Source organism: Notolabrus celidotus, chromosome 2 (genome assembly GCF_009762535.1).
Source record: "Notolabrus celidotus isolate fNotCel1 chromosome 2, fNotCel1.pri, whole genome shotgun sequence".
Classification (NCBI taxonomy): Eukaryota; Metazoa; Chordata; class Actinopteri; order Labriformes; family Labridae; genus Notolabrus; species Notolabrus celidotus.
The window spans coordinates 27,420,319-27,434,444 of NC_048273.1; the positions used below are offsets into that span (position 1 = coordinate 27,420,319).

At 39.9% G+C, this 14,126-nt stretch overlaps 1 protein-coding gene across 1 annotated transcript in view; it reads left to right on the plus strand.

The window, feature by feature from the left end:
- LOC117832707 (carboxyl-terminal PDZ ligand of neuronal nitric oxide synthase protein-like) overlaps positions 1-14,126 on the plus strand; it is a 224,937-nt gene that overhangs the window by 186,321 nt on the left and 24,490 nt on the right. The window lies entirely within an intron of this gene.

Here is a 14,126-nt window from a genome sequence, read left to right on the forward strand (position 1 = left end):
ATGTAGCAAACTAACCTCTGTCTGAAGTGCACAGTTACGTATACAAGGCATATATCGATATGTTGGTGTAACATACCTGGAGTTACTTATGAGAAAAAGGAAGGGCTGATATAGCTGAATGAGTTAAAGCAGATTTACAGTAGGTAGCAAGGAAGAGGTAAAGGAAACTGGAGTAGCTCTGATCTGATAAAGGTACACGTCAAGGCTTGGTTGGTGATCAAAGGAATCATGAATTCATCAGGCAGTCTGGAGCTCATGAAGTGTTTATGAGTAAACTCCTGTTTACTCATACTCCTGAGTTCAAATCTGACATGAGCGGATACCATTTTCAAAGAAAAGGGAATTAAGATGGGTCGGCTTTCATGCAGAATACCAACATCTTTACATGTATTGTGTCGTCTAAAAGGAGCATCTGAAATGAGAACGACTTCTTAACACCACATTGTGTGATGGTCGGGCACATGGTGTCAAAATGATGTCAGAACCACAGAAACATCAGCAATAGAAAATCAATCAATCCTGAGGCAGGTTTGTTGACTTTGTATAAGCGGCACGGCTTGGGAATTTGAGCCCCTGTTAAAAAAACCAACACTCTACTACCACACATTTTAAAATATTTTTTAGGGACCCTTTTGTGGGCCCTTCGAATTATCCTAACTTTTCTCCCCCATGTGGCACCCCTCTGTGGCTGGTTGGGATGAATGGGGTCAGGAAAAAGGAGGACTTTGATCCAAAAGACCTGAGATTGAGTCCTTAAGTCAAGCTTTGATGATCAGATCCTTTTGATATATGTAACTCAAAGTAACTTGCGTGTTCAAGACATTGAACTTAATTAACTTTTGGAAGTAAGAACTTATTTCAACCCTTTTCTATCAGACATAGTCAAGTACTTTGTTGTTTGAACATGATGAAAACGTAACCTAATATGTCCATACAATAATCTGAAGAAGTAAGTGTGGTGCTAAAACCAAACCCAGCTGTAGCTCAGTGTGAAACATTAAGAGTATGTCTTCTTGTACCAAACACACTTTGCTTTGATATTCCGTGAAGCCAGCGAGTAATCTAACCCATCTCATGACACCTCTACATGGTGTGGTGTTAAGGCGTTGTTGTCATTTCACAGGCTTTTGTGAGATCAGGTTAAAATTAGTTTAAGATGTCTTTCCTTTCTCCCTGGCCGCTCAGTGCTGCCACCGGGGGCATGATGTTGTAAGTGAAGTTTATTTATTTATTTAAGTGGATAAGATGCTCTAAGAAACATTTTCCTCCCCAAGTGGAACTGTTTTGACATTTTTCTCGTACGAAATAATATATATTTATATATTGAATTTCTCAAGTTATTTATTTACTAGTATTATGTTATATTAGGTTGCGGATACAGCTTGATTTAAATAAGTTATGGGACCATTCAGTCTGATCCCCGATCTGTAGAGATTTTTATGAACGTGCGGGGGCATCGGAAATAACCTAGGTTTGTCTATTCATGCATGTTGTCAGCTAGGACGTTAGTTTTCATCTGTCACATTTGTTGTCTACTTTTCTTCGCTTGTGAACAAAGTTAGATGATAATTAAACTCAAAATCAATCAGACGATAGACTCTGTGTAAGAAGTGGACAAAGTACCAAAAGGTTCGTTGACTACCGTTTTAAAAACTCTGGTTCCCTTTTTGACCCTCATTCAAGAGACAGAAGTGTCAATATTTAGAGGAATGGGTGAAATGTAAAACCATTCTCTTGGTTGATAGGTTGCTGAGGAAGCAACTTAACCAGACAGATTGACCCGCCCCAAGCATCCCCTGCTTTACCCTGCATTTTCTCCCAAATTTACCTCCTTGGGATTAATGGATCATTTCTGATTCTGATTCTGCTCTCTCCTGCAATTTGACAAGAAAAACTTTTCTATGGTAGAAAATTGCCTGAGAAGTCTGTCATTTTACAAAAATATAATCTGTCCTACTTTTGCCACCAGTGAAGTCTTGCTCTGCTGGCCTTTAGAAAGAATGCAGGTGCAAGGAGCTCTCATATTGGCTTCACTTTATGAATCAAGGGTCTATGTCCATTCTTTATACAGCCTATGGTCTGAACACACCTTCACCCCTGTGATACAAATCTAAAGAGACTAAAGGCTATCTGAATCTTTTCTGCACACTGATGCGTTTTCTCTTATTACTCCAAAAACTGTTGCTTGTTTCCTTCCTTTCCTTTTTTCCTTTTTTACAGGCACTCACTTTTTATACACACAACACAAACTCCAAATGTTACTCCTAAACCTCTGGTCCTGAATTCCAATTCAAGATTTTGGATTTGATTGAAAAATCTCATTAAAAGTCTGTCCTCTTTTCCACAATTAAAGTTTTGTTTTTTCCTGTTTTCCCCATGAAGATGTCAGGATTTATCATGAAGGTTAGTTCAGTGCTCATAGTTTGATAGGATTGGGTGCTGAGCTGTTACTCCAGCTGTAAAAAGAGAGGAGGGACTGCAGGGACTGATGGGCTTTTGTCCTCGCTGGAGTGGCTCTTCTCATGAGATGAACACTTGAGCCAAATCTGAAGAGGAACTTTATTACTGTCTCCACGTTTGGAGAGCAAAAGTCCTTTCTTGCTCCGCTCAAAGACTATTTTCAGACGATACTCTGTACGTACAAACTTTATTTTCTACTTCATCCCTCAGAACTCTTGAACTGTTGTACCATCCTTGACTTCTGTCGGCTGCCCTCTTTTTGTCTCCTCACATTTTGTTGACTTGTTAGAGCATGGTTGAAGTCTTCTCACTTGTCCCCACATTTCCTCTCCTTATAATTTATGTAAAGCTGGGATTAGTTGGACCTTGAGGAACCGCTGTTTTGTTTTTTTTATTCATCCCATAAACAAAAAAAAACGCTTTCTCAGTGCCAGAATAACAGCTCACAGATGACAACCAAAAGTGGTCTCATTGTTTCAAACCCTGGCTCTGTGTATGGCCTCCAAGCACAATGCAGTATTAAAGAGTTCATTTTGTTTCACCAGGAAAGCCACTGACTTTTCTTTCTGTATAATGTTGCCCTCAGTGCAAACAGGCCAGTACTTGGCAGAGGTAGATGCTGCAGAGATTGAAGCGGGGGATCGGGGCCAACTCTCAATGTGCTTACTATCTTTCGCAAAGAGCTTTAGCCTGATAGGATCAACTATCCAGTGAGAGTGCAGTAAACTTACCCTCACTTAGCCTCTCACTCTCTGAGGGTGTTTCTGTATGAAAGGATAACAGAGATTCTATCTGAGGGTATTTTTCTGTTTGGAAATTGGTGCCAATCTTGCGTTGACATCTGTAAATTTAATTGGGTTCAATGCTTCAAACAAAACTGTTCAAATGCTGACATTTAGTCCAGAGTTGAGGTATGGATCTCAAATTGATGTCTGGTCCAAAATATGGACCCAGTACAGAGTATATGTGCGGCAACTCACCCCAGGAGGGATCGTGTGATTTAAAACTAGAACTAAAACTTGATCTCAATTTAACCTGATGACATAAAGAGTTACCTTAAAGGGATAGTTCAGATTTTGAAGTGGGGTTGTATGAGGCACTTGTCACGAGGAAAAGTATTACCCACAAGGGATTCTGGTCAGCTCGTTCCCTTTGATGCGAAACCAGCCGGAGAACATGAAAGGAAGCATTCCAACAAACTCCAACCAAAGCTCTATTCTTGGTGTAAGTGTACGCTCTATTTGGACTTTTTCCAGCTCTTACCTTCTACTAAGTCCAGTTGCCTTTTCGGATCAAGCTTTGAATTACCATGACGTGGATCACTGAGAACCTTCACAGACAGTTCTTACCTTGCCTTCAGAAAGCTTCGTTTTTAAATCCTTGGACACTGCACATAGTATGACATAACACACTCTGCAGACCTTACTGTGTCAGCATAGTAATCTTTAATTTATGTTGCTTAAAATGATGTCAAACTAAGATGCACAAGTATTCAAGTTCATACGTCAATGACTCAAACATCATTGACCCGATTAGCTGATCAGTGTGCTGTAAATGAGAGTTTAGACCAGATGTAATCGTCACACTGACAACAGTTTGAGATGTTTCCTTTGACACCCTCTCCTCCTCACCTCCTCATCATCTTCACTCTTTGTCTCTGTACTTGTCTTTTTATCTGCCTTTGTCTTCTTTTCTTTGATTCTTTTCTTAATATGTGCTTTGTAAAATGACAGCTATAACCTCCCTCAATCAGACTTGTGCACCTTTTTATGCTACAAAAATGATCAGATGTGTCAGCCAGCTAACCATGAGGGGGAGATATAATGAAACAAGTCAAGGCTTGAAAATCTAAGCAAATAGATTAGATTAAAAAGTGATGCAATCAGTGTCAGATAATGTTATTACACTTAATGTTATGAAACAGGCCCAGGAGTTTAACTAAAACATATAAACCATGTTGCTATAAATCATCAGTTAAACATCTCCTCTTTGATATTGCATTCTGAAAATATGACCTCCACCTCATGATCCAATGATCCCATTTAATTAAAAGATTGTATCACATCATCAGGTAAGAAATGACTTTAATATCAGGCTCAGCTTCAGTTTTTGACCTATGAAGGAGGACAACAGGCTGAAAACAATGGCGTGTCTGAGGAACATGTATTATGAAAATGAAAGTGCTGTGTCCTCCCTATTTTTTACTTCAACCTACAATACAAATTAAACCGAGGTAAGCTATGAAGAAGCCTGTGGAGTCTGACAGAGCCTGGCTCCTCCCAGAACTCATTCATCTTGATATGTTATCATCTGTGCCAAGGTTTAAGAGATTCTAGCAGTGGGAGCACCACTTTGGTTTTGCAGTTGAATCATGCTCCCTATGTATAGGACCTCTTTACACGTAGCTTACCATGTCCCAAGTCAGGAAAGTGGAGTTGACTTTCTTTTACCTTGATTCTACATCAATAATGCTGATTTTTTTTTGTTGCATTTTGGGTCAAACTTTCTTAGGAACTTGTGATTTGTTGTTACACTAAATTGGTCTTCTCGAGAATGTTGATTTTTCTCTCCTGTGGAGACCTTATCAGGAGTATACAAATAGAAGTATTCACACAGGCACAAACTCAACCTTCTGATCTATCTTTTTGTGCCTTTGACACTTTCCAGCCTTTAGGGTAAATGCTCTTTGCACACTCTCTTTCTTTTCATAGCATCTGTATTTCTTTCACAAGCATGCAACCTTAACCTTGCTCTCCTGCCATCGATCGAACCTTCTGACCTCTTTTTTAAATGTCAGATGGGATGTCTGCTAAACTGCTTCTTGGTTCTGAAGTATCTAGTAATTCATGTTTTGGGTTTGTAAATACAAGAAGCATCTCTTTGTCTTTCACCTCAACAGAGACATCAGAGGTCAGTAAAGGATCTGTGCAGGAGAGAGGATTATGAAGAGCAGTTTTCAGAAATGATCGACTGTAATTAACCATCCGTTCAGAGGTTGCTGTGAGATCAGAGAGCAGGAGGAAGATTAGCTTCTTTTGTGAGTGATTTGTGAGGTAAAGTTTGAAAGTTTGAACTCGTTCCTTCATTCTTAACTGGTTATTGATTCAGTCACTAATGAATGTGTGGGATTCTGGCACAGAGGTGGTGTGTGTATCTGTGGTTTCTGGTGTGCATATGTGAGAGTTAGATCAGACACTTGCCTCACTTAAGTGTGAGCAGATAATTGGGATTCAGAGGATAATTGGGACAATATTGGCTCCAATCTTTGCACAGTAATGTTTTTTTTTATCATCCATAGTAGACCTTGTAGACATATTAATAGTCCCAAGGGGTTCCCCAACTTTTCCCCCCTGAACCCCCGACTTATATCGTACTAAAGTCCACCCATACCCTCCGGAAAAAGTGATACATTGTAAGATATGGAGATCAGTTTTAATGTTCGTACCAATAGAGGTGATGAAAAAAAAAAAATTTACACAACAGTTTATAAACTATATCCAACAAGTGTGTCATCATGATTTTAGATAAAATATAAGAATCTAATTTGGATTCTGACATGGATTTTTCCTTCTGGCCATGTTTTGAAAGCTGACACAAGTTGTTTTGGGCATTGTTATCATCAATTAAATAATGATAACTGAGGAGAAACAGACCAAAACAATGTGCACTTTCAAGTTATACCGCTGTAGGAGCCACAGTGGGTGTCCTGTCCTTTTTAAACCAGAGAGTTTCAAAGTACAAAGAGCTGGACACAATCACAGCTTTCTGCTGTAACTGCTCTGTCAGTGTGAGGCCATTTGGCATCTGTGGCTCTACTTTTTTACTGTTTGTCCTGAACTGCTGTGACTAGTCTGCCCTTGTTTTCTGTTCTTGGACTATTAAACATGTTGAATCTACTCTGGAGCCTGACTGGGAGAAAAATCCTTCTGAACACCAAGGACAAACAAAACTGTGCTCCCTTTTATCAGACAAATTCTTGATAAAGAATATCATTATTGAAATACATTTTGAGCGATGTTAGGTAAGCACTGTTTTATCATAAGAATGCCTCCTGTATCTGCAGCCTTGGCCAGGATTCCAGTTTCCCATTTTGAATGATGAAAACAGACTACCAGAGAGTGCTGGTACTCTCTGGTAGTCTGTTCTTATTTGTAGTTGGCTTCAGTCTTCAAAGTGTATTGGATCAACATTATGATCCAGGCAAAAGCAGCATTAGACAATGCAATAATTGGACTTGGTTCATAGCTGGTTCTTTAGTGTTGATGTTGCGTGTTTGGGCTTTTACTGGTCCAGGGAGAGAGCAGAACGTTTGTTGGTTACAGATTTAATTTTCTTCTAAAATTGACAAGCAAGTTGCAGAAGACATCCAATGTTTGCAAGCTCCTCGTGGGCTATTTCTGGGCCAGTTGGGATGTATCACCCTCCAGATGGCTCTACGTCTACCCTGGGGCCCAGTTGGACAGGCCCAGTAAACCTCCAATGGATGGCCCACAGGAAGCATCCTAATCAGATGCTCACACCGCCTCAACTGGCTCCTTTCAAAGCGAGGGGGGAACAGCTGTACACCAAGCTCCCTCTGCATGTCTGAGCTTCTTACCCTGTCTCAAAGGCTGAGCTCCTGCTGACTGAACAGCAACCTCCAGCAGGATATTGACAGCAAGTGGGAACTCACAGGACTGAAGGTCAGCAACTTCAAGTGTGAGGCCATTATTCTCAGCCAGGAAATGGTGATTTGACCCCTACACATAGGGTGTGAGTCTCTGCCCCAAGCAAAGTAGTTCTGGATCATGAGGTTGGCAGGCAGGCTGGTTCAGCATCAGAAATCATGCAGATGTTGTATTGAACCATCATGGTGCAGAGGGGGCTGAGCCACATGGTAAGGCTTTTGATTTACCTGACATACTACATCCAACCCTTACGACTTATGGGTGGCACCTGAAAGAATGAGGTCAAGGAATCAAGCGGCCATAATACGTTTACTCCAAGAAGTAACAGCTCAGTCTTAGAAATGTGGTAAGCCTCACTCTTTAAGTGCAAAACATGCAGAAAAGTCTCAATATGTTGCATGCTCAGTTTTCCTTTAAAGTCATCAAATTGTCTGCAAATTCAGATTATATTCTCAGTAAACCTCCACACCAAAGTGGTGCTTTGGTTTGTTGTAACTGAATTAGCTGTGGTGGATTAACCTCCTGCAGAGAGTAATCAAAAACAAATCCATGTACAAAGCAACTTGATGATGACTCCCTTCAGAAAGAAGCTATTTGATCTCATTTGCTCCCTGAATGAGCGCATAATCACATAGCTGCTTCATCTTTGATACTTGTTTGCCTTTTTGATGTGCTTTGTGTTAGCTGCAGGTATTAATTGGTGCCTGTTAAATTACATAGTACTCTCCAACAAGGCTGCATTTCACCCTTTAAATCAACAAATTAGAGCCTCTCAGAGAGCCTCACTGAAACAAAATTTCTCCATGTCCTTTATGATGCTACTTGTTGACTGAAATCCTCATAAATTGATGATATATAAGGCCGAACAGTGTTTTAAAGGATTATGTTTTACAGTGTTACCAGACACTGTCAAAAAAGGCTGAGTGTCGCCTGATCTTTAATCTTTGTATGTGCCTCAGTGAGTCTCTCCCTCACTCTCTGTGGTTTCTTTCCTCCTCTCAGCATTAATTAATTGTCCAATGGAGCTTGTCGGTGCCATCAGAGGGCCAAGTGGCCAACCAACACTCCAGAGCAAGTTTTGGTGACTTGTATTGATTTCCCTGACACATGTATGTGTTGTTGAAACAGGGGTTAACTGCTCGGACAGCAAGGGAGCAGCTCAAAATCAATACACTTCTTCACAAGCTCAGTCTGTCACCTGCAGGGACACACATAACACACACACACTGCACTCTACTCTGGATCTGAGATATATTTAATACTTGTTGGTAATAACATTTGCTGTTCAGTTTCTAAAGAGTAACAAAGTGAAATTGTTTTATTATGTTGGCTCACGTATTGGATTTGAACTTTACAATGAGGCTAAGGATATAAAAAAATCCAATATTGCTGCAAAGCGTCCAAGCTACTTGTCTTGCAACATAACCCAGCATGTCCTAATTCAGACAAGATTTTACAGGGACAGCCTTTATAACCTAATTCACATAGCAGCTTTCATGCAAAAGTGCAGCCAAGAGATTCACTTAGCAAAAAATGTGAATCGCACCAACTGAATAAATGGACAACTATAGACACATTTTACAAGACTAAAATATGACACAAGGAGCTCAATAGAAATATACAGAATCAGTCAAAGTAAAGTAAGTTGCAATAATGGGAAATTAAAAAAGGGCTCATCGACTCTGACTGGGACATCAGCCTTAATTGAAAATAAAATTAAAGGTTCGTCTCTAATTTTCTTTTATAGACATACCAAGAGAGTTTTCAATTTCGACACCTAAGGCCTGTGGGTTCTATCTATTCTATCGTTTAGAGGCGTACAAGCAGAAAGCACTCTCACCAGCACGTTAATAGGACACATGAGGAACATTTGAAAGACAAGTATTAGGATGCCTTGATGATCTGCCTGGAATCTAAAATGAAATTACTGATTCATGGAGGGCTAGGGTCGTTCAAAGCTTGATACTTCTCATGTGACACTTTGTGGCTTTTTTGCTACAGATTCTGCAAAAACTGCAGGAGTGGACAATTGAAAAGAAACGCAAAATGGCATAAAAGACTTCTGAAAATCTTCAAGACTTGCACAGGAACTGAAAAAAGAGACTCTTTATGTCTCTGTCTGAAGTAAGAGATAATGTATAGTGAGCAGGGGGTAATATGAAATAGAGAACTGACAGGGGTTGGGAATCAATGTATATGCTACATTGTCAACAGGAAGAGCTGAAATGATTCACTTTACAAATGTGCCGGACTCCTTTCTGTGAATTGATTGATAAGTGTGACAATTGTAGTCAGGTTGTACCTCGCGTCACTATTGATATTCAGAATGAATCACCTTTGCAATGGACCAATCAGAATCACAGATTTTGCATTGCCAGGTGGTTAGGTGATAAATACATTTTAATATTGAGCTGTTCAAAAGTCATGTTAGGATGGTTGGATCGTAAACTCAGGATTGTATACTCATTCAAACACAATTAAAAGACAGAGTTTTAAATCATCTCACATGCTGTATTGTCACATAATACTAATCACCTGCTGCAACCCTGTACTCGTTCAGTTCAGACACCAGGTGCATAACTACAGCCTTTATCACTAACATTTACCTGTTTCTGATTCCAGTTACAAGCCACCCAACATCAATGGCTCGTGGTGCATGTACTTATCTGGCTTAGTAAGACCTGAGAGCTGCAGCCAGGATCCAAAATCTGGTGGAAATCCTGAAATTAGAAGATCTGAGGCTACATTCGATGCAGATAAATGCCCATGGTTTTATAATGAGATATGGTTGTAACTTATGGGTGCTGCTCAAGTTGTTCAGATGTACTACTCTCCTACAATTTTATATTCTGTCTGGTTCATTTGAACAAACTGAAAAATCTAAGAAAATAAACCTATTGAACTCACACACATGAACAGCTAAAAGCATTATCTGTGCTTGTGAGGCGTCGGCGTGGGTTGTTTGTTGATGTGACATACACAAGGGGGTGAGAGGGTCACATATAAACAAACACTCACCACAGGCCATCACAGCACTAAAAACTAATGACCATGTCTGCAGCAGATGAGCAGAGGGAATAGAGGACTTTAAAAGCCGAGCAATTAATCCTTTGAGCTCAACGTTAATCAGTCACACAAAGAAAAGAACAAACAGATCTGCTCTGCAGTCTGCTTTGGCTGTAACACTGAGTGACATTAGTGACAATGTGCCTTTTTGCAGCTGAATAAATCTTAGATGAACTCAAGGAAAATTGATGACCATCAAGACCTAATGTCAAATATTTGATGTTTCTTCATGTCATGTATTCTCATAGATGGATTATCTTGGGTATACACCCTTTTAAGACTTTAACAACCAACAGTTTAATCATTAAAAATCTACCAGAAGAACAGACAATGAAAACGATCCTTCATTGTTGCCTGTTTGCACTTTAACAAAGGGTGTAAAGCTTCTGTCCCTGTTCTTCCCTGTTCACACTTTCCCAGCAGGCCATTGGATCTGTACCAGTAACCTCTCTGCTGCCTCCAGACTCAGACTGAACTTCCTTTGGTGTGCTTTTTTTTCGTGCATTACCCTTACCACTCATACAGATGTGCATACACATTGAGAGACAGAAGGGACTTCAGCTGGCCTCATGTTCTGACTCCATTTCAGCTGTGCATCAACATCTGGATGTGGTGGCGATTTACTTTGATGTTCCCATGATGCAAAGCTACAGGCCATGCTTAGCTTTGGTTTTGGGAGGCATGTAATCTTGAACATGTGGAACTCCAGATGTTAAAGGCTAAAAGAGCAAGCTGATTTTTGAATCGCAGCGTAGCCTCAGGCCTGTCTGAGCCACATCTGTCTGTCATGTCCCATTCCTACCCTTTTTCAAGCTTCCTTTGTGTCTCTTACATTTTAACAGGCTGACAAAAGAAAGTTGACAAATTTGTGACACAAAGACTGAATTGAAGCGTGGAAGAATTGGAGTAGATGGGTGTCAGCATTTAGCTTGAAAAGAACAGGCAAGAACTGAAGGGAGAAGACAAGAGACTTCTTTGATCATTTTTATCTTTTCTCTGTAAGATTTCACTTTTTCTCACTTTGATGTGTCGTATTAAGAGCAAAGATAACACTCACTCCGACATGCGGAAGCTCCCTTTGGTTCATTCTGTCTTGCAAAGGGAAAATCAAATTGCTGTCTTTTATTTCTCTTTTTTAGACCGTTACACCTTCATTACTGACTTCAATGTGATGAAACCACAAATATGTGGACACTAGAGACCCTTAATTTCCAATCAGTGTGTTACACCAATGATAATGGCAATGAAATTTTAGACTTCACCGTTCTTCTAACTTGTGTCAGCTGTTAGTTTGTGCTGTTTTCCTAAAACAACTTGACAGTTTCCTTGTGCACAAAGCTAGTTCATTAAATAAAAGTTTTCCCACGGGATAGAAGAGCCCTGGACTCATCCCATCCAGCACATTTGGGATGAACTTTTTCGTGAACTGGAAGCGAGGCTGTGTAATCCAGTGTTAGTTTCACACTTCACAAATTGGGAGCTAATCCCTTCAGCGCTGTTCGAAAATCTTTTGAAAAGACTGAAATAGAAGGAGAGGAGGCTGTCACAGCAGCAAATTAATGTTCCTAATTCGAAATGAAATGCTCAATAACTACATATGACATGCATACCCTTCCTTTAATGTTATATCATAGCTTAACTGAGTGATCATATGTGATTTCTTGTGAATCCAAACCATAGACTGTATAAATATGGATAACACGGTAGTTCGTCCTACTGACCGGCTGCAGTATAGGTCATAAAGCCTGCCTCCATGTTAACAGATGGGACATACAGTATTTCTGTCGTTATTGTTAGTTCTTATCATGCTGATCTATTCCTAAATGTTAACTTTTTGCGAGAAGTTTAACATAAGTTAGTTACTTAATGCTGAAAACAAGGTGTAGATCCATGATTGACAGCTCTGTTGACGTATGCGACCCCCATGTCTGTGTGCACGAGGTTGGCAGGGTAGACGAAGAACAGATCAAACTTTGCCATTACCGTGTCCACACTGCCCAAAATGAGATGTCAGTGATTGCTGTGGAGTGTATTTTGGATTCATTTGTGTACACCGGGAGATGGGGACCTGTCGTCCATCGATATATACAGTAATTGGTTCAGACAAATTTGACTAAATCCAGCTGTATGTAGCCGGTTGCTGCAGTGTGTACTACATTTGTTTACAGGTTTAAGCAGCTGACAACAAAGACCGTTGGAGACTGAAAGGATGTGTTCATGAAACTGATTTTTTTAAACAAGGCAACAAGGCTTCATTCATGTGTTCAAGTGTTTAAGTGTGTTCCTTCAACAGTTTCTTCTGTCTTATTTTTGCAGAGATCAAGGATGACAATATATTTCTAGTTCATTGTTCTCTCATTCTGGCACTGTAGTCTTTACTGTTGATCTCAGAAGCTATATCTCCTGACAGCTATAAAGTATAACACAGTGTTAAACACACAAGCACACACTTTCTTTGTTTCCTTGTTTGGTAATGTGAAGAAATGCAACACCTTCCAAACAGTCAGGCCGTATTGGTGTTGTTTTTACAGATGCCTCAGAAACATTTTGAACCATCATGTGGTGTTAGAATGAGGTTAGCATACAGCATGTCTAGTATAACAGGAGAGGAGACTGATGTTCTGACACTTTCGCAGTCTTATTTAAGCACAAAAAGTTTTAGACTTATAAAAAGTCAATTAAGTCAAAGTTTTGATCTGAAAATCCTAAATTTAACTTTTGAAGCACGCGTAGCAACATAATTTACAGAGATGAAGAACAAGGCTAAAATGCAAGGACATCTCGGAAGAGAGAAACCCACTGCCCATAAAGATGGACAATTACTGCCTTGTTTCTCTTTCACCCGCATCCATGGCCACTCTCATATCCTATCTGTCTCTCAGACGCTCACACTCCAGGGAGCTTTGGGGTCAGACAGACAGTGATGAGGCAAATGGCTAAATGAATTATTGATTTGATGACTGTGGAAAGAGACGAGACTGAGAGCACCCAAACATGTCTGGCTACAACCGTCAGATCTAAAGCCTGCTTTCAAAATCATAACCTATTTTTTTGGCCTCCTTATTTATCCTACTAACTGCAAAGCAAGCAATATAACCACAGTTTGAGATTTTTAATTTTTAATCTCTGTTTGGGGTTGTCATTGATAAAAGAAATATCTACTCTCTAAAAAAAACCTTTGAAGAACAGGAATTCCAGCAGGGAAGCTTGCTTATAATTTAGTTTTGTATTAGCTCAGATATCATAAAGTTTGAGGAGTAGTTTCCTGAACAAGTTTTTAAATAACTGCCTTGACTGCATCAGTAATTTCCCAGAATGTGTATGAACAGGTGCCAGAAAATGCAGTGAACTCATACTGTGGGTTTTCACATGCATGTACAGATGGTAAACATGATATTACTGTAACAGTAAAGAGAGTTAAAAGAGAGCAAGTTTCCCCAGCTGGGAAAAATGTACATGTTCTCCCTTTAATTAAAGCACAACATGTGCTGTTGCTGCAGTGCACTGTGGTCTGTTGTGGCTGCAGTGAGTAAAGAGGCTGGAGCAGTATCAAACCACCTTTTATGATGGGTTTCTCCAAATGCATCATGCAGTCTGGAAAGAATGTCACCAAAGCAGACATTTTCCATTGATGCTTTTGCACAAAGACCTTCTGCATGAGAAATGTGTTGACAGCATTTCAAGGTACCAGTCAGAGCCATGCAACACAGAAGTCAATGGAGAGGAGGAGGTGGTGGATAGAGTGGAAATGTGAACATTTTTTTTTTTCACAAGAAGAATTTCGAATTAGTGTCTGAATAACTATTAGATTGATATGATTCATTTTGGTACATGTACTCTCTTAGACAGCTTGGTTAAAGAAGGAAGTCAGCCATCCAATGGTGTCAAGAATTTCTGAGAAGGCAAACATTTAGGTAGCAGAGATCTGTGTGT